Source organism: Myotis myotis, unplaced genomic scaffold, assembly GCF_014108235.1.
Source record: "Myotis myotis isolate mMyoMyo1 unplaced genomic scaffold, mMyoMyo1.p scaffold_m19_p_16, whole genome shotgun sequence".
In the NCBI taxonomy this organism is placed as follows: Eukaryota; Metazoa; Chordata; class Mammalia; order Chiroptera; family Vespertilionidae; genus Myotis; species Myotis myotis.
The window spans coordinates 11,879,984-11,900,006 of record NW_023416320.1 but is presented as its reverse complement, the minus strand read 5'-3'; the positions used below and the strand labels follow the sequence as shown (position 1 = coordinate 11,900,006).

General features: G+C 40.6%; 1 long non-coding RNA gene and 1 pseudogene across 3 annotated transcripts in view; one reads left to right on the top strand and one right to left on the bottom strand.

The window, feature by feature from the left end:
• The first annotated feature begins 1,372 nt into the window (after window positions 1–1,372).
• Window positions 1,373–20,023, top strand: part of LOC118670682 — a 30,462-nt gene continuing 11,811 nt past the window's right edge. Inside the window, exons 1-5 of one of the 3 annotated variants that reach the window (XR_004972436.1) lie at window positions 1,373–1,957; window positions 4,853–5,089; window positions 6,780–7,012; window positions 14,379–14,524; window positions 15,073–15,704. This is a non-coding gene — a long non-coding RNA (uncharacterized LOC118670682). Of the gene's footprint in view, window positions 1,958–4,852; window positions 5,090–6,779; window positions 7,013–14,378; window positions 15,705–20,023 lie in introns of those variants that run through there. The other 2 variants (XR_004972437.1, XR_004972435.1) reach the window with 2 other exon arrangements.
• LOC118670681 lies at window positions 15,849–16,720 on the bottom strand (annotated as a pseudogene).

Sequence of the window (20,023 nt, the reverse complement as noted above, 5' to 3'; positions counted from 1 at the left end):
TGGCTGCTTCTATTGGAAGTTTTAAGACTAAATTGATAGGTGACATTTATTTGTGGGTACTAGATGTAGACTGGTTAATTGAAATTGCTTTTTTAGCCTTGAAGTTTTTCTCCTTTTCTGCATTTATACTGAGACGTGCTTGGGTAGTGCTTGGGTAAGATCAGCTAAAGGAATGTATCTTGTTTACAGTATTCTGTCAATAATTATACAAGTCATGTACTGCTTAACAATGGGGATACATTCTGAGAAAATACATCATCAGGCAATGCCTTCCTTATGTGAACATCATAGAATGTATTTAACACAAACCTAGATGGCACTTCTATAGGACTGGCATCCCGGTGGGTTTGTTTATACCAGCATCACAAAGACATGAGTAACTTGTGCTTGGATTAGGATGGCTATGACATCACTAGGCAGTAGGAAGTTTTCAGCTCCATTATAATCTTACCAGAGGCCCAGTGCACAGATTCGTGCACCGGTGGGGTCCCTCAGCCTGGCCTACGGGGATTGGGCAGAAATTAGCTCTCTGACAACCCCCAAGGGGTCCCAAATTGTGAGAGGGTGGTTCTCTGGTGACGCAGCACCCTGGAATCAGCTCCCTCTCCGGCTCTGGGTTATGTCACTCGAGAACCGCTACTGCAGCTCAGCAGCTCCTGCTTTAAGTGTCTGCCCCTTGGTGGTCGGTGCGTGTCATAGCTACTGGCCAGCTGGTTGCTTAGGCTTTTACATATATAAATGGGACCACTATCGTATACATGGAATCTGTTAATGACTAAAATGTCATTCAGTATATGACTGTACTTTGCCTCCCACCAAACTATAGGCATGTGGCTGGCTTAACAATGGGCATACATGTTGGGGATGAGAAATGCATCAATAGCAATTTGTCTGTGTGTGAACATGGTGTGCACTATACGAACCTAGATGGTATAGCCCACTACACACATGGCTACATGGTGTAACCTGGTGCTCCTAGGCTGCAACCCGCACAGGATAGTACTGCACTGAACACTGTAGGCTGTGGTAACAATGGTATTTGTGTATCCAAACAGAAAAGGTCCAGTGAAATAGGGCATAAAAGATAAGATGGAATACCTGTACAGGGCACTTAATCATAAATGGAGCTTGCAGGGCTGGAAGTTGCTCTGGGTGAGTCAGTGAGTGCTTAGTGAATGGAAGGCCTAGGACAGCGGTTCTCAACCTGTGGGTCGCGACCCCTTGGGGGTTGAACGACCCTTTCACAGGGGTCACCTAAGACCATCAGAAAACACATAATTACATATTTTTGTGATTAATCACTATTCTTTATGTTGAGTTTGTAACAATGAAAATACATCCATATCAGATATTTCCATTACAATTCATAACAGTGGCAAAATTACAGTTAAGAAGTAGCAACAAAAATAATTTTATGGTTGGGGGTCACCACAACATGAACTACTAAAGGGTCGCGGCATTAGGAAGATTGAGAACCACTGGCCTAGGACATTACAGTAGACTGACAACACTTGGGCTACATGAAATTTATAAACTTTTTTCATAATTAAATTTAGCTTACTGTAACTTTTTACCTTTGTCTTAATTTTTTGAATCTTTTATAATAACACTAAGCTTAAAACACTTTTTGTACATCTGTACAGAAATGTTTTCTTTATATTCTTATTCAGTACACATTTTTCCTACTAAAATTAAAAAAAAATTTTTAGACTTTGTTAAAAATTAAGACATAAACACAATTAGCCCAGGCCCATAGGGTCATCAGTATCACTGCCTTCTACCTCCGTATCTTGTTCCACTGGAAGGTCTACAGGGGGGCAATAACATACATGGAGCTCTCATCTATGACAACAGTGCCTCCTGAAAACTTCCTGGAGGACCTGCCTTAAGGCTATTTCTGAAGCTGTTACTCTTCAAAAATTTGACCATTGTGGTTTGCTGGGCTTGTTTTTCTATTGTAAGTATTCTTGTAAGCACGCTGTACATCATGAACATTCCTCTTTATTGATGAAAACCTATTCGGTGTTGGGGTCCATGTTTTCAAACTTTTTTAGGACCTTACTGAGATCTACAAAAGCTGCTATTCCCTTTACTGAGTTTTCTTGGGGGGTTCTTGTTCTGCAGTTTCCTTTTTCCTCTTCAGCTATGTGTTCCTATTGCAGCCCTAACAACTCATTAGTCAATTCCTCAGGAACCACTAGCAGCAGTGTCCTCACCCAAACCCAGTTAGAGTTGCTTGCCATTTCAACCACAGCCTTTTTCTTTTTTTTTTAAGTGTTTTCTTTTTGTTGTTTTTTTGTTTTGTTTTTTTATTTTTACTGATTTCAGAGAGGGAGAAGGAGAGAAACATGAACAATCAGAATCATTGATCAGCTGCCTCCTGCATGCCCCATACTGGGAATCAAGCCCCTAACCCAGGCATGTGCCCTTGAACGGAATCAAACCCGGGACCCTTCAGCCCGCAGGCCAACACTGTCCACTGAGCCAAACCGGCCAGGGCTCAACCACAGCCTTGTTGATTTTTGCAACCTCATCCTCAACTCCTTTGAAGTCATAGACTGACCTTTTAAGTGTCCCAGATGACAGTTAAACACTTCCTAGTGACATCACCCCAGCCTAAGCAAGGTTCTCAATGCAGTCAGATGTAATCCTTTTCAGAATTGCATCACCAATAAAAGATTTCCCAGGAGCTTTATCAACAATAAGCAAAACCTTGAAATATATGTTACTCTCCGAACAGTACTTGATTTTGCTTAGCAGAGCAATTCAGAAGGGCATCTTGGAAGAGGAGCTGGGTCATCCATTACTTTATTGCTTCTGTAATACACTGGCAATGTGTGTTTGTTGATATGCCTGAAGGCCCTGGAGTTGCCACTGTGCCAGAACACAAAGGGTTTACATTTGTAACCTGCAACACTGCCCCCAAGCAAGATTGTTATTCTGTCCTTTAAAAGCCTTGAAAACAAAAGTAAAATGACTCAGGGCTACGAAGGTAGAAGGTGGAAAATCAGTGGCAGTTATTCCTCCCCTCGTGGATGAAAGTCCTTTTAGGCATCCATTTCCAGAATAGAGAGTTTTCATCTATATTGAATATTTGCTCTGCCAAGTAATTTTCCACAGTCAGCTTCTCTAGAGTTTACAATTTTTTTTTCTGCTGCCTTCACATCGACACTGGCAGATTCACCACTTTTGCATTATGTAATGAATAACAATTCTCGAATTGTTTACCCGGAGATAGCAGTAAATTTAACATCATAGTCTGGTCTAACCTTTTATTTCAACATTGCAAACAGGTTTTGTTTTTTGCCATGATCATCATGGCTGAGAAGGATATGCTTTTGTGTCTGGTCTTCTGTCAGGTCATTGCAAGTTTCTCCATGTCTCATGTAGGCCCTTCTTGAATTTTTGTTAGTCTCTGTGCCTTCAAGAAGCAGGTCCTTGCCCTAACCGGTTTGGCTCAGTGGATAGAGCGTCGGCCTGCGGACTGAAGGGTCCCAGGTTCAATTCCGGTCAAGGGCATGTACCTTGGTTGCAGGCACATCCCCAGTAGGGGGTGTGTAGGAGGCAGCTGATTGATGTTTCTTACTCTCTATTCCTCTCTCTTCCTCTCTAAAAAATCAATAAAATATGTTTAATAATAATTTTTAAAAAGCAGGTCCTTTAACAGTTTCCACCACTTCGTTCTTTTTCTTCAAGATCGTTACTAAGGTGGAATGGGACTTGCTTGGCAGGAGAGAGATAACCATGACTGATTTTCTACCTTCGTAGTCCTTAATCACTACTTTTGTTTTCAGGTCATTCACTAGACATGCCCTCTTACTGGCAACATTATTAGTAAATCTTGTACACTAAGGGGCCATGATGAAGAAAACATGAGACTGAATCATTTTGTGCTTGATTTCATCAAGAGACATGGTAAACAAGATGTATGAGGCTGCTGCTGACATAATGGCATATAGTTTTACAGCAAACTTTTTAATAGACTATACTCTAATTATATAGCATAGTAAATACTCGGACCAGTAATATTATCAAGTGTTAATGTACTGTATAATTGTATGTGCCATACTTTTATGACTGGCATCATAAGTGTTTACACCAGCATTACCACAAACACATTAGTAATGCATTATGTTGTGATGTTGCAATGTCTATGATGTCACTAGTGGTAGGAATTTTTCAGCTTCATTATAATCTTATGGAACCACTGTTGTATATGGGGTCTGTATGCAGCCCATGACAGTAGTCGATTACAGGTGACATTTTAGAGCAGCAGTTGCCAACTGGTGGTTCGTGGACCACTGGTGGTCTGTGAGGTCCGAAAGGTTGGCGACCGCTATTTTAGAGAATACTTTGAAACTTGTTTTTTTGATGTAAAATCATGGCCCCTGATTATGCATTTGCAATGAGTAAATGACTTTGAAGAGGACCTGGATGCTTGTGTTTAATGAGTACATTCTATTCATGAGTCCCCTCTTACCCACAGGGGGATATGTTACAATACCATCAGTGGATTCCTGAAACCATGGATAACATCGAATTTTCATATTTTCACTTAAAGGAAGCACTTTACAGCTTCCTTTTGGCATATCCTAATTGCCAGCATTACTACTCTTGTGCTTTGGGACCATTATTAAGTAAAATAAGAGTTCCTTGACACAAGCACAGTGATACTGTGACAGTCAATTTGATAACAGATGGCTATTAACGAGAAAGCGGGAAGACACTAGATAAAGGGTTGACTCCGCCTAAGCAGGACAGCATGAGATTTCATCACACTACTCAGAATGGCACACAATTTTAAAGATGAATTGCTTATTTCTCTTTGGAATTTTTCATTTAATATTTTCAGACTGGTTGACTGCAGGTAACTGAAACCATGGAAAGGGGCACTGCAGATAAGGGGGACTACAGTAAAACAGTTCTCAAGGAAACAAGTAAAATCAGAAGTTGGATTCAAGCTGGAAGCAAAATGGGTGGAACTGGTCAATCCACTAGCCAATACCACCAAGCACGATAGTCTGGTGCACTGCTGTGCTAGGAAACCACACCGTCATGAAGACATCCTGGAGTCTGCCAATGAGGACAGGTACACCTTTGGATAAGGCCAAAGCTACATTAATGAATTCCTGTCTCAATCTAGACTTCATACTGACTCACTTTCTTCTATAAAGTTCGACAATCTCATTGGTTAGATTTAATGGTTCTTAGTTACCACTCAGATCTTCTCAATCACCTTGTTTCAAGTGTACATACATACATGGCAAGAATTTAAAGGGTAAGCCAATTTCAAATTTTAGGTGGTGTCTTATTCAGCTTTTTATCTGTCCATCATAATCATGGCAAGTTGGGGGGGGGGTGGTGGGGGAGGCAGGAAAGATGGTCTTATCCACAAAGGTAGAAAAACATGTAATTTACTTATTGATTTTGTTATAATAATATTCTCAGAAAATTTGAAACATGGGATATTCATTGGCCTAAACATTTTTTTTTCTGTAAAGGAAAGGCTCTTCACATTAGAAGTAAAAATATTTGTATTTTTAAAAGATCCCATTAAGTTATATACTAACCATTGATAAGGTATATATGAGCAGAGGGATTTATGGTTGGTGATAGAGTTTTGTTTTTACTTATCACCCCCACCCCCCAAGTGAAAAAGTCATGGTACTTGAAATATTTTATGATTATTTTCAAATTGCCAAGTGCATGTGCCAGTCTGACATACAAAAGTACTTTATCAGTTCAAGTAGTTTTTTCCCCCTGTTTATTGAATGCATTGGGGTGATAAACAAAATTATACATGTTTCAAGTGCACAATTCCACAACCCATCATCTGTCTCTATGTTGTGTGTTTACCACCCCAAGCCAAATCTCCTTCCATCACCATTTATCTCCCTATGCCTTTCACCTCTCCCCCCAGCTCAGTCCCCAAATGTTAATATTTTGCAAACATTGAAATTAATGTAAGACATTTTGACTAATTTCTAAAGTAACAGCATAAAAGTTATAATTTGTTGAATAGATCTAATGTTTAATCACAAGTGTTGGTGACTATTATTTACAATACAAATTATGATGCACTAATAATTTGGTGGCACCTTAACAATGGTCCACAATGGAAATTGTGAAGTAAGCATCTGAGGAACAAAGCTCATGTTTACTAGAAAGAGACACAGCACAGATGCACCTGTATAGAGCAGTGATTCTTAAGGTGGGGGCATGTGTTGTTTTAAAAATCACAGAATCTTCCCCCCCACAATGACAAAAAGCCTGTATTTGAATCAATAGTTGTAAATGCTAATATTGACCATGTACTACATGTTTACTTGTCATGAACTATATAATCACCCTATGAGATTGGTTCAATGATCTAGTCAACAAGTGTAGTGACTTGCCCCAAATCACATAGTAAGTGGTGGTGAAGATGGTATTTGAATCCAGACCTACAAGCGCTACATTTCAGGCTCTTAGGTTCTATGTAACATACTCTGCCTGTATACTACAAGAAGAAAAAAGTGAAGTCCCATGAAATCTCAGGTACATGGGCTACCTTCAGTCCTGGGGGGTGGGAGGTGGAATGACAGGTATTTAAAAGCATACAATAGTTAAGTCAAAACATAAAAATGCCTTTCTGTTGTAACATTTTATGGCAGTCAAAATCTAAGAGAAAGTCATTCTTTAGAAGAAAAAGGAGGTCTTTAACCAGGCTAAGCTTAAAATTCTAAATCGGAATATTTTCTGAGTGACTCCAATCCTATCCTGAGACACCTTTGTTGCAGGGGCAGTCCACCAACAAGGAACGACATTTCACGGACAAGCTATATTGACATTCAAGAGCAAGGCTCCTGGCTCTGAGTTCAAGATGGCAGAGTAGGAAGATCCTGAGTTCACCTCCTCTCATTGACACCAAAACTACAACTATATATAGAACAGCTCTCTGAGAATGACCTGAAGACTAGCAGAGCAGATTTTCTACAGCTATGGATATAAAGGAAAAGCCACATTGAAACAGGTAGGAGGGGTAGAGACTAAGTCTAGTCAGGACCTACCCTACCCCCACTCCCCATGGGGTGACTCACAAGTGGGAGGGATATCACAAATGTGGAGTTTGTCTCCAAAGAGAGAGGGGTCTGAGCCCTAGCCTGGGGGACCTGAACCAGGAAGGGGGGCCCCCATAACATCTGGCTTTCAAAACCAGCAGGGCTTACATCTGGGAGAGCCAAAAGGCTGTAGGTTACGCTCTTTGAGTCCCAGCACAGAGCAGTTTGAAAATTTCCTAGGTCATATGTGACATTGACTAATTTTAGAATGTGTACTAAAAGGACAGGGCTCTGTTGGAACTTTCTCCTAAGGCAGAGATGCTGGCAAGCACCCTTTCTCTAACCTAGCAGGTGCCATTTCTAACTCTCCATTAACCTTGCTAGCACTGTTCACCCCACCCTGGCATTTCCCTGAGGACCCACCCAAGCTAGCACCCCTCCAAAGCAGCTCCTGCGCTGCCACACTAGTGGGTGGCAGCCTCTGTCAGCACCAGCACACAGCACACAGCAGTGTATCTGCAACAGCATGGTCAGGCCTCTCAGCCAGCCACACTGAAGGCTTGTCCTGCACACCAGTGAGGGGCCAGGCCTTACAGCCAGTGGGCCAGGGATCAGCCTCACCTGTCAGTGTGCGTCCATAGAAGTTGTGGCCCAGCCACAACAGGAGGCCACACTAGTCCACCTGGGAATACCTCTGGAGCACTTGGCTCTGGTGACAAGGGTTATTCCACCACTGGGCCCCACAGGACACCTTCTAAATAAGGCCACTTTTTCAAGACCAGAAGATTTAGCTGACCTACCTAATACATAGAAAACAAAGAGGCAAAATGAGGAGAGGAAACAATATGTTTCAATCAAATCAGCAAATAAACAGGATAAAACCCCAGAAAAAGAACTAAATGAAACTGAGGTAAGCTGTCTACTAGATGAAGAGTTCAAAGTAATAGTCATAAAGATGCTCATCAAATTCTACAGACATGTGGACAAACTGTGTTAACGTCAACAGAGATAAAAATGTTTTTTGTGTGTTTTTTTTAAAGGACTTATCAGAACTTAAGAATAAGAATATAACAACTGAAATGAAAAATACACCAGAGGGAATCAATAGCAGATCAGTGATTTCTACTATTCTGTCTTCCTGATGGATAGCAATCAGGAAGACAGGATAGTGGAAATCACCCAATTGGAAGGTCAAAAAGAAAAAGAATGAGGATAGCATAAGGGACCTTTGGGACAACATTAAGTGCATTAATATTTGATTCATGGGGGTCCCAGAAGAAGAGAGAAAGGGACAGAAAACCAATATGAGAAAATAATGGCTGAAAACTTCCCTATCTAGGGAAGGAAATAGATATCCATGTCCAGGAAGTGGAGAGAGTCCCAAACAAGATGAATCCAAAGAGACACACCAAGGAAGATTATAATTAAATTTTTAAAAGTTAAAGAGAGAATCTAACAGTAGCAAGAGAAAAACAACTAGTTACATAAAAGGGAATGCCCATAAGACTATCAGCTGACTTTTCAACAGAAACTCTTCAGTCCAGAGGGGAGTGGCATGATATGGTCAACATGATCAAAGGGATAAAACCTACAACCAAGGATACCCAACAAGGTTATCAGAATTAAAGGAGAGATCAAGATTTTCTCAGACAAGCAAAAGGTAAAGGAGTTCATTATCACTAAACTGGCATTACAAGAAATGTTAAAAGGAATTCTTTAAGTGGAAAAAAAAAAGGCAAAAACTAGAAATAAATATATGGGGAGCTGTAGCTGATTTGGCTCAGTGTATAGAGCGTCGGCCTGCGGACTGAAGGGTCCCAGGTTTGATTCCAGTCAAGGACACATGCCAGGGTTGCAGACTCGACCCCCAGTAGGGGGCGTGCAGGAGGCAGCCAATCAATGATTCTCATCATTGATGTTTCTAACTCTCTCTCCCTCTCCCTTCCGCTCTGAAAATCAATAAAGATATATTAAAAATATATATATGGTGGAAAAATGTCACTAGTAAAGGCAAACATATTTAGAATATCCCCCCAAAAATGTATACATACACTTTGAATAATTATAAAGGCAACATTTTAAAATACAGTTCATTTTCAAAATTGAGATACCAGCTGTTAAAGTGTGTATACATTTTTTGGGGACACCCTATATTAAAGAAAGTAGACCAACCACTTATAAATCTAGTAGGAAAACAATTAAAATTGTGAGTGTGGAAGGATGGAAGGAGGGGAGAGAGAAACATCAGTGTGAGACACACCGATTGGTTGCCTCTCACATGGGCCCCGACAGGCCCAGGATTGAGCATGCAACTGAGGTATGTGCCCTTGGCTGGAAATCAAACCCAAAACCTTTTGGTTCATGGGTCGATGTTCTAACCACTGAACCAAATCGGCCAGGGCTCACTAATTACTTTAAATGTTAATTGACTAAGTGCTCCCTTAGAAAACAGGGCAACTGAATGGATAAAAAAACAAGACCCATACATATGCTGCCTACATGAGACTCCAAATTAAAATATACACACAGACTGAAAATAAAGGGATGGAAAAGATATTTCATGAAAATAAAAAAGAAGCTGGAATAGCAATACTTATATCAGACAACATAGACTTTAAAACAAAGGCTATAACAAGAGACAAAGAAGGACCCAGTAATTCCACTTTGGGCACTTATCTGAAGAAAATGAAACAATAATTTTAAAAGATATACGCACCCTTATGTTCACTGCAGCATTATTTACAATATCCAAGATATGGAAGCAACCTAGGTGTTCACCAATAAATGAATGGATAAGGAAGGACACACATACACGAGTATTACTCAGCCAGGAAAAAGAATGAAATTTTGCCATTTATGACAACATGGATAGACCTGGAGGGTATTATGCTAAGTAATATAAATCAGAGAAAGATAAATACTGTATTTCACTTTTTTATGAATGGGATTTTAAAAAACTAAACAAGTGACAAATAAAACAAATAGACTCAGAGATATAGAAAAACCAATAGTTGCCAGAGGGTTGGGCGGTGGGGTTGTGGATGACATCCCTTTATGAGTATTGAAGGAACATACCTCAACATAAGGCCATATATGACACGGTCACAGCTAACTTCATACTCAATAGTGGGAAATGGAAAACTTTTTCTCTAAGATCAAAAACACTCAAGTTGCCGAAACCGGTTTGGCTCAGTGGATAGAGCATCGGCCTGCGGATTGAAGGGTCTCAGGTTCGATTCCGGTCGGGGGCATGTGCCTGGGTTGCGGGCATATCCCCAGTAGGAGATGTGCAGGAAGCAGCTGATCGATGTTTCTCTCTCATCGATGTTTCTGACTCTCTGTCTCTCTCCCTTCCTCTCTGTAAAAAATCAATAAAAAATATATTAAAAAAAAAAACACTCAAGTAGCAGATACAAAATTAACCTACAGAAATCAGTTGTATTTCTGTATTAATAATGCAACATCTGAAAAAATAAAACTATCCCATTCATAATGAAAACAAAAACCTAGGACTAAGACTATATAACAAAAACTAAGACTTTTTATAAAAAAAATTGAAGAAGACACAGACATTCTGTGTTCATGGATCAGAAGAATTAATATTATTAAAATGTTTTTTATTACCCAAAGCTATCTACAGATTCAATCCCTATCAAAATTCCAATGGCATTCTTCACAGAAATAGGAAAAAAAATCCTAAAATGTCTATGGAACTACAAAAGACAATAGCCAAAGCAATCCTGAGGAAGAACAAATTGGAGGCATCACACTTGCTGATTTCAAACTGTAGTTGACCCTTAAACACCCGCAGAGGTTAGGGGTGCAGAGTAAAAACTTCATATAGCGGCCCTCTGCACTCACTGATTCCCAATTGTGGATTCAAATACAGCCGATGCTCGGCTGGTGTGGGTCAGTTGGTTGAGTGCCATCCAGTGCACCAGGAGGTTGTCCATTTGATTCCTGGTCAGGGCACATGCATGGGTTGGGAGCTTGATCCCCTATAGGGTGTGCAGGGGGTGGCTGATGGATGTTTCTCTCTCATCATTTTTTCTATCTCTCTCTCTCCCTCTCTCTAAAATCAATAAAAACATATATTATAACACACAGTTGATTTTTAAAGTCTGTGTATAAGAGGACCCTTGTAGTTCAAGACCACTTTGTTCAAGGGTTAACTGTGTACTACAAAGCTACAGTAATTAAAACAGTGTGGTCTTGCATAAAAATAGACACGTAGACCAACAGAATGGACTAGAGAGCCTGCATATACAGTCAACGAATATTTAACCAGGGAGCCAAGAACACCTCTTCAACAAGTGGTGCTGGGAAAACTGGATAACACATGCTAAGAAAACAAAATTGGACCCCCATCTTACACCACAAAAATCAACTCCACATAGATCAGGGACCTAAGATCTGATGCCAGAAAACTCCTAGAAGAAAACATAGAAAAGAGATCCTTGGCATTGGTCTGGACAATGCTTTTTATAATAGGACACCAAACGCACAAACAAAAACGTAAAACAATAAATAAAAGTACATCAAACTTAAAAGCTTTGGTACAGCAAGAGAAACAACCAACAAATGAAAAGGTAACCTATAGCTTGGCCAGTGTGGCTCAACGGTTGAGCATTGGCCTATGAACCAAGAGGTCACAGTTCAATTCCTGGTCAGGGTACATGCCTAGGTTGCAGGTTCGATCCCAGTGGGGGGGCCTGCGGGAGGCAGCTGATCAATGATTATCATCATGGATGTTTCTATTTCTCTCTCGCTCTCCTTTCCTCTCTGAAGTCAATAAAAAATACTTGTAATAAAGAAAAGGTAAGTTATAGAATGGGAGAAAAAATTTTCAGATCATAAATTGAATAAGGGTTAATATTCAAAATATATAAGGTACTTAGATAACTCAATAACAACAACAAAAAAAACCCGATCCAATTTAAAAGTGGACAGAGAAACAAAAATAGGAAATTTTCCAAAGAAGACATTTATATGGCCAACAGTTATATGAACAGATGCTCAACATCAGTAATCATCAGGAAATACAAATCAAAACCACAATGAGATATCACCTCATTCTGGTTAGAATGGCTATTATAAAATAGAGAAGAGATAAGTGTTGGTGAGGATGTGGAGAAATGGGAACCCTGTACACTGTTGATGGGAATAAAATTGTTTTTAGCCGCTGTGGAAAATAATATGGAGGTTTGTAAAAAAATTAAAAATAGATTTACCATATGATCCAGCAATTTTATGACTGGGCATATACGCAACAGAAATGAAAACAGGATATCTAAAAGATATATGCATTCACATGTTAACAGCCATCATATGAAAACAACCTGAATAGCAAAAGAAACAATCAACAAATGACCTCTTTTCTATGTCTTCTTCTAGGAGTGCCTACCAACAGATGAATGAATAAAGAAAATGATTATATACCCACACAATGAAATATTATTTATCTAATATATAGACACAAACATAGTCAAAGAAAATAAGAAACAAAGGAATATGTTCCAAAAGAAAGAACAAAATAAAACTTAAGAGAACGTCCTTCATGAAATGAGAATATGTGATTTACCTGATAAAGAGTTCAAGATAATGGTCATAAAGATGCTCACTGAATTCAGAAGAATGGATAAACACAGAACATCAACAAAGATATATAAAATATAAAAAAGTACAAAATGGAAGTCACAGGGCTAAAGAATACAGTAATTAAAAGGGAAAGCACACTAAAAGGGTTCAACAATAGACTAGATGAAGCAGAAGAAAGGACCAGTGAGATCAAAGATAAGGCAGTGGAGCTTATACAATTAGAGAAGGGAAAAAAAAGCAATAAAAAAGTTAAGATAGCTTAAGGGACTTATGGGATAGCATCAAGCCAATAAACATTCCCATTCTAGGGGTATCAAAAGAAGAAAAAGAGAAAGGGGCAGAAAAGTTATTCAATTTCTGGTCAGGGCACATACCTAGGTTGTGGGTTTGATCCCCAGTCGAGGTGCATATAGGAGGCAACTGATGTTTCTCTCTCACATCAATGTTTCTCTCTCTTCCTCTCTCTAAAATCAATAAAAACATATCCTTGAATGAGGATTTAAAAAAATACTCATACAACCCAGAGCAATCTATAGATTCAGTGCAATCCCTACTAAAATTCCAATGACATTTTTTTATAGCAATAGAAAAATATTGGTCCCAATATCATTGGACCAGGGCCAGGGATTGAGCCTGCAACTGAGCTATGTGCCCTTGACCGGAATCAAACCCAGGACCCTTCAGTCCGTGGGCTGACGCTCTATCCACTGAACCAAACTGGTGCCCATGGTCTGCAAACTGCGGCTCGCAAGCCACATGCGGCTTTTTGGCCCCTTGAGTGTGACGGGCGCACGTACAGTGCGATTGAAACTTCGTGGCCCATGCGCAGAAGTCGGTTTTCGGCCTGGGCGAGTCTATTTTGAAGAAGTACTGTTGATATTTGGCTCTGTTGACCAATGAGTTTGCCAACCACTGGGCTAGGGCAATCCTATTTAATTTTAAAATTGAGGTTTTTAATTTACATACAGTTGGGACAAAAATCTAAAGAGTACAGCTTTGTGATTTTTAGCCAGTGTTTATAATCGCCATGTAATCACTACCAGATCAAGATACAGAATATCTTCAGCACCCCCGGAGGCTCCCTTGGGCCTGCACGGTTAATATTCACCCCTCTCCAAGGGTGAGCACTTTCCCTGCGTCTACCAGCATACACTGTGTTAGCTGGTTCTGAGCTTCATAGAAATGAATTCACTCAACATGGACTCTTGTGCTTGGTGTCTATCCAACATTAGTCTGTGAGATCTGTCCTTGCCGTGTGTAGCAGTAGTTTGCCCTTTTTGTTGCAGTATACTATTCCATTGTACGAATATACCACGATTTATCCATTCTGTTGTTGATGGAAACTTGGGTTTTCAATTTGACTGTTATGAAAAACATAACAGTGTTTTTGTGCCTAGGCCCTGCGTCGCAGAAAAGGTGGCAAGTGGGGTATCACAGGCCTCGGTGACAATTGCTCTGCTAAGGCCATGAGCAATCTACAACTTGATTTAGTGCTTTGGAACAAGCCAAAACCTCAGATGCAATTTAACATTGATAACTGCAGCACAATAGATGTTTTCATATTGATTCCCAAACCAAGGGAAATGTCTTCAAAAGCTCTGCAAAAGTCGGGAGTCTTAAAATGTGGACTATTCCTGTATTAACACAATGAAATGTCTTGAAGTATATGCTATTACTATTACTTATGACTTTCAACAAACCTACATGTAACTTTTTTCTCTTTATTTACTTTTTCTCCAGTGTTAGGAAGGATTTTTGCTATTTGAAGGAGTGGATTATGAGGGCAGTGACAGCAACAAAGACAGTGATAACAACTCGGGGGGTTTGCATTGGAATCTACCTCAGGATCCTAGAGAGGAGCTGACTCAGCAGAGTGGAAAAAGCAGGTACTAGAATCAGACCTATCTCTCTGCACGGGCATTAAGGGTAGGGTCCCAACTGAGTAGTCTCTCTAGCTTTAATGCTTGGCACATGGTGGGCGTTCAATAAATGCTTGTTGAATGAGTGGTTCAAACATCAAATACTATTTTTTCTCAGGTTATGAATTTCTAAAATTAGAAACTAATTACTTGAAAGATGGCATACTTTTTGTTTTTTTACTTTTCATTGAAATAATTCTCAACATACAGAAAAGTTGCAAATATTGAGAATTTTGACATATTTATATTCACGAGGACTTTACATTTTGCTACATTTTCTCTTTTGCAAAAAGACTATTTTAGAGCAGTTTTAGATTTATAACGAAACTAGAGGCCCGGTGCACAACATTCGTGCACTGGGGGAGTGGGGGAGGGGGGGTGGCCCTCATCCTGGCCTTCAATATTGGGTTGGCTATTTTGGGTCTTTTGCCTCTCCATATAAACTTTACAATTAGTTTATTGCCATCCACAAAATTACTTGCTGGGATTTTAATTGAATTGCATTGAATCTATAGATCAAGTTGAGAAGACTGACATCTTGACAATATTGACCATACCTGCTTGTTAATGAACATGGAATTTACATTTGTTTAGTTCTTCTTTGATTTTATTCATTGAAATTTTGTAGTTTTCCTTAAAAAAAATCTTGTACATATTTTGTTAGATTTATATCTAAATGTTTCATTTTTTTGGAAGCCAATGTAAATGGATTGTATTTTAAATTTCAAATATCACTTGTTCATTATTGGTATATAGGAAAGCAATTGACTTTTGTATATTAACCTTGTATTCTACAACCTTGCTACAATTGCTTATTAGTACCAGGAGTTTTGGGTTGATTTTTTTTCTCCATAGACAATCACATCATTTGTAACTAAGGATAGTTTTACGTCTTCCTTCTTAACCTATACACCTTTCATTTCCTTTTCTTGACTTATTGCATTAGCAAGGCCCTCCAGTATGGTGCTGAAAAGTAGTGGTGAGAAGGGACATTCTTGCCTTGTACCTGTTCTTAGTGAGAAAGCTTTGAGGTTCTTGCCATTAAATATGATGTTAGCTATAGGTTTGTTGTAAATAATTTTTTAAAAAAATATTTTATTGATTTTTTACAGAGAGGGATAGAGAGTTAGAAACATCGATGAGAGAGAAACATTGATCAGCTGCCTCCTGCACACTCCCTACTGGGAATGTGCCTGCAACCAAGGTACATGCCCTTGACCGGAATCGAACCGGGGACCCTTCAGTCCGCAGGCGGACGCTCTATCCACTGACCCAAACCGGTTAGGGCTGGTGTAAATAATTTTTATCAAGTTGAGGAAGTTCCCCTTTATTCCTAGTCTGCTAAGTTTTTGTCATGAATGGGTGTTGGTTTTTGTCAAAAGTTTTTTCTACATCTAGTCATATGACTTTTCTTCTCTGGCCTTTATTTAAAAAAATTTGATTTTAGAGAGAGGAAGGTTGCCTCCCACATGCACCCCAACCTGGGGCCGGGGATCAAGCCTGCAACCAGGGTACATGTCCTTGACTGGAATTAAACCTGGGATCCTTCAGTCCATGGGCTGATGCTCTAGCCACTGAGCCAAACCGGCTTGGGCCTGAGGCTCATTTATATGTCTTCATATGCCAACGCCCATCATTTAATTAATGGACATCTCTGATGCCAATTCCTTTGTTGACTTTCTCAGTATCTTCTGCAGACATCGCATGGCTCCGACACACAGAGTGTGCTGTCTTCCTCCTGCTGGGATAGCAACAATCGTATCTGCGGCAGCAGCGGGGTCAAGTTTAGCTCTAGGTGAAGTTAAGCTTGGACACATGATATTTGCTCCACCGAGTACAAATTTGATGGCTCCTTTTCAACCTGCTAGTGTGGCACCATAAAGGGATATTTGTAAGCCATCTTAGGGTTGGATAAAAAGGCCCTTCTCTTTGTCTAAAAAATAGTAGCTCTCTATTTACTATAAGGATTTCTATATGTTTATGGCATCGCACTATTTTGACAGGATCCTTCTTAGGCATGATTTGATTAAGCTATGGTTCAATAACTGGAAATTGTTCTATTAGTTGGTTCTTAATACCCTTTAAAACTGATGTTTTCAACTGGATGCAATTGGACACATTGGCTTTTTCTTCACATTTCTTGAACATGATCCAAGGTGAAGGGGGCAGTGATAGGGAAGGACCAGAATGGGGAAAAATTGAATTAGCAAGGGTCCAGGAGATCCCCTGACATGAGGAAGGCCGGCACTGACAGTCGGCGCTGTTGTTCTTCTCAAACGGCTTTTAGAAGCCAAGATTTGGGTGTCAGGTGTACTCATATATATTAGGAGGGTTACTGCACCTAAGTTCTCTCAGTGAAAAGTACTAGGGAATATACCCAAGAACTACTGAATAAGAGTTTGCATTTTTTTAAAAATATATTTTTATTGATTTCAAAGAGGAAGGGAAAGGGGGAGAGAGATAGAAACATCAGTGATGAGATGGAATCACTGATGGGCTGCTTCCTGCATGGGGGGATCAAGCTCACAACCCCAGCATGTGCCTGTGACTGGAATCGAACCCAGGACCCTTCAGTCCGAAGGCCGATGCTCTATCCACTGAGCCAAACCGAATAGGGCCAGAGTTTTCATTTTTAACAAAATTCCCAGGTGATTCATATGCACATTACAGTTGGAGAAGCATTCCCACCTAAAGTAAATGACTTCAGTGTCCAAGCCAGCTGTTGGAGCACCAGCCATTGCATCTGCATCTCAGGCATTAGGAAGGAGGAAGGAGACAAAAGGACTCACCTCCCTGTTGAGTCAGCTTCCATTAATCCCAAAAGACTCTAGCAACAATTCTGCAAAATCTCATTGCTTACAGTTTAGTCACATGGCTGACGAAGGCCAGGGAAGCAGGGAAATGTAGCCTTTCGGTTGGGCCCATCGCCAGCTGGAATACAATTTGCATTCTGTTTCTAAGCACAGAGGGAACGATGGCTATTGGGTTTCCTTGGTCATTCTGTGTCCACTCTGCATGCCGGGAAGTGGTTGGCAACAGAGCCAGCACTGGGCACAGCTGCCAATCACCCACATGTGGCCAGCAGGAGGGTCACCGTGGTCAACCGAGAATTGAAGCACAAAAGTAAAATCTGCCTCTTATGTAGCCTCTGTTACCATCATGCCCGCCCACCCCACCTTCTGCCTGGACCCAGACTGGAGCGAGAGGGCCAGAATTCATGGAGCAACAAGATAGAAGAGAAAGTGTGGAAGGCACAGTTAAAAACAACCGCTCAGCTGGCAGAGACTAGACACAGACTTCCCAGGTTTCAACCCTAGTGCCATCACTTACTGGCTTTGGATTTTCAGTTAATGACGGCCACTTGAACTTTCAGTAAGTTAACCTACTGATGAAAGGCCTCGCGAGACCTTAATGTCTTCATGTTTAAGTACAGGGCTACCTCCCAGGCTGCTGTGAAGATGTAATGGAAATAACAGGAGAAGCTCTTGGAGCACTGGCCCATCCAGAGCTCTCCATACACCGTGGTTCTTATCACTGAGCAGAGCTGCCAAGAGCAAAGGTACAACCTCCCTGGAGATGGCTGCAACCCTGACCGTGGACTCGGGCCCAGAGAAGCACAAGAAGCACAGAAACTACCAACTTGGAAGCATCATTGATTTACTTAGTACTTTCAGCCCAATATTCCCACCAGTTTAGAGAAGATTGCAACTAGCTTTGTTTACTGTTCAACACCCTTGTGACAAATACCCAGGATTTGTCTTCTGTTGCTTTGTGGGACAGTGTCTTCTCTTTCCCCGAGTTTGGTTTCCCTTCTTGACTACTTGAAATACTTCCAACACATTTTTAAAAACAATACTTAAAAAAAGAAAAACAAACCCAAAAAGCCAACGTGCTAGTGACAGCATTTGCCCCTTCCTCTCTACAATAAAGCCGGCAGCCACCACTGTCCCTGTACAAGGACTGAGCAAACCTTGGCAAGTCCACATCCGTCACTGGATACACTAAAGGCCACACTATCATTTTCTTAGACAAACATCCTGGGCAATTTGGCTTCTTTTACTTTGCCATGAATACAACCGGTTTGCTGAGTACCTTAGGGGACCTTGAAAGACTAGTTCTTGTTATTTTAACCTCCTCACTGGCTTATCATCCTGGTTTATAATTCTAACACATTTGCCAACGGCTTCCAGGTACCACTGAAAGAAACACCTAGGATAAACAAAGAGCATTTTTTCTTCCTGAGATCCATATCTCCTTGACATGATGGGAAAGGTTTAAGGAATGCCAAGGAGCACGTGAGCGTGTGTCTTTGTGCCTGTTTATGCGAAACTAGGACTAAATGTTCCGTGCAGCAACACTACCTTAGCTCCTTCTGCCACTTCCCAGTTTGGCTGAGGCTGTTGGAACTAATCCTTCTGCCCTTTAAACCTCTGATTTAAGGTAAAATGACACCTGGTTGGCTACTTCAGGGACCAGGGAAGTGAGTGAGAAGAGTAACAGTGCCCCCTGCAGGTGTGTGCCGATGGCAGTGAATTTGACCATCTCAAGGACCTTCTGAGCAGCAGGATGGTGTCCCCTGGTGTCTGGCCTGATGGTATATGCAAACTGGTGATTAATGGTGAATATAAGCCTGATGCTTATTGCCAATATCTCACGAAGGTCAGAGACCAGACCCTCCATGTTATCTCTGCAGTGGCCTGTGGGAGCTACAGCTGGGTCTGTTCAGCTGGTTTTCCCATTTCTCTTTTTCTGCTACCGGGACCCCTTTTCCTTCAGGAAATTTCTCCTCCACTCCAGGTGAATCTAGTGGGTTTGACAAGCCACAGTATTTGATCCTGTCTTTAGAGGCGAGATTATGGTCCAACCAGGTCAATCTTAGTGCTGGATCCTTGTTGAGCAAGCTAGAAAGCCGGAGGTCATCCTGGATACCAACCTCTCCCTTACCTACCATATCCAGGCTGTCAAGGGCTCCCAGTGAACTCCTAGATTTCCTTCCTGTCCGTCTCTCCTATCACTCTCATCCCCGCTGCTATCATCTGTCCCCTGAACAACTGTATACTAGGTGTACCGGTTAATAATGCGGATTTGTTTCAATAGATGGAGTTACACATATGTTGATATATATGCGATTTGATATGTATGCTATTTTGTTGTATTGACAGCAAGCTTCAAAACTTCATATGTCAAATTTTCTGAAGGTGTTAACATCATAGATATTTTTATGCTTAAAAATGTTGAATTTTGTGCTAAAAAAAAGAGCATTTGTGGGAAGTTTTAATTCATTACTTTATTTTGAAGAAAAGTGCTGCTGAAAGTTATCGTATGCTTCAGGAAGCTTATGGTGAACATGCTCCATCTCAAGATACTTGTGAACGCTGGTTTCAACGCTTTAAAAGTAATGAGTTCTATGTGAAAGACAGAACGTCCAGGTCAACCAAAAAAGTTTGAAGACCAACAATTACAAGC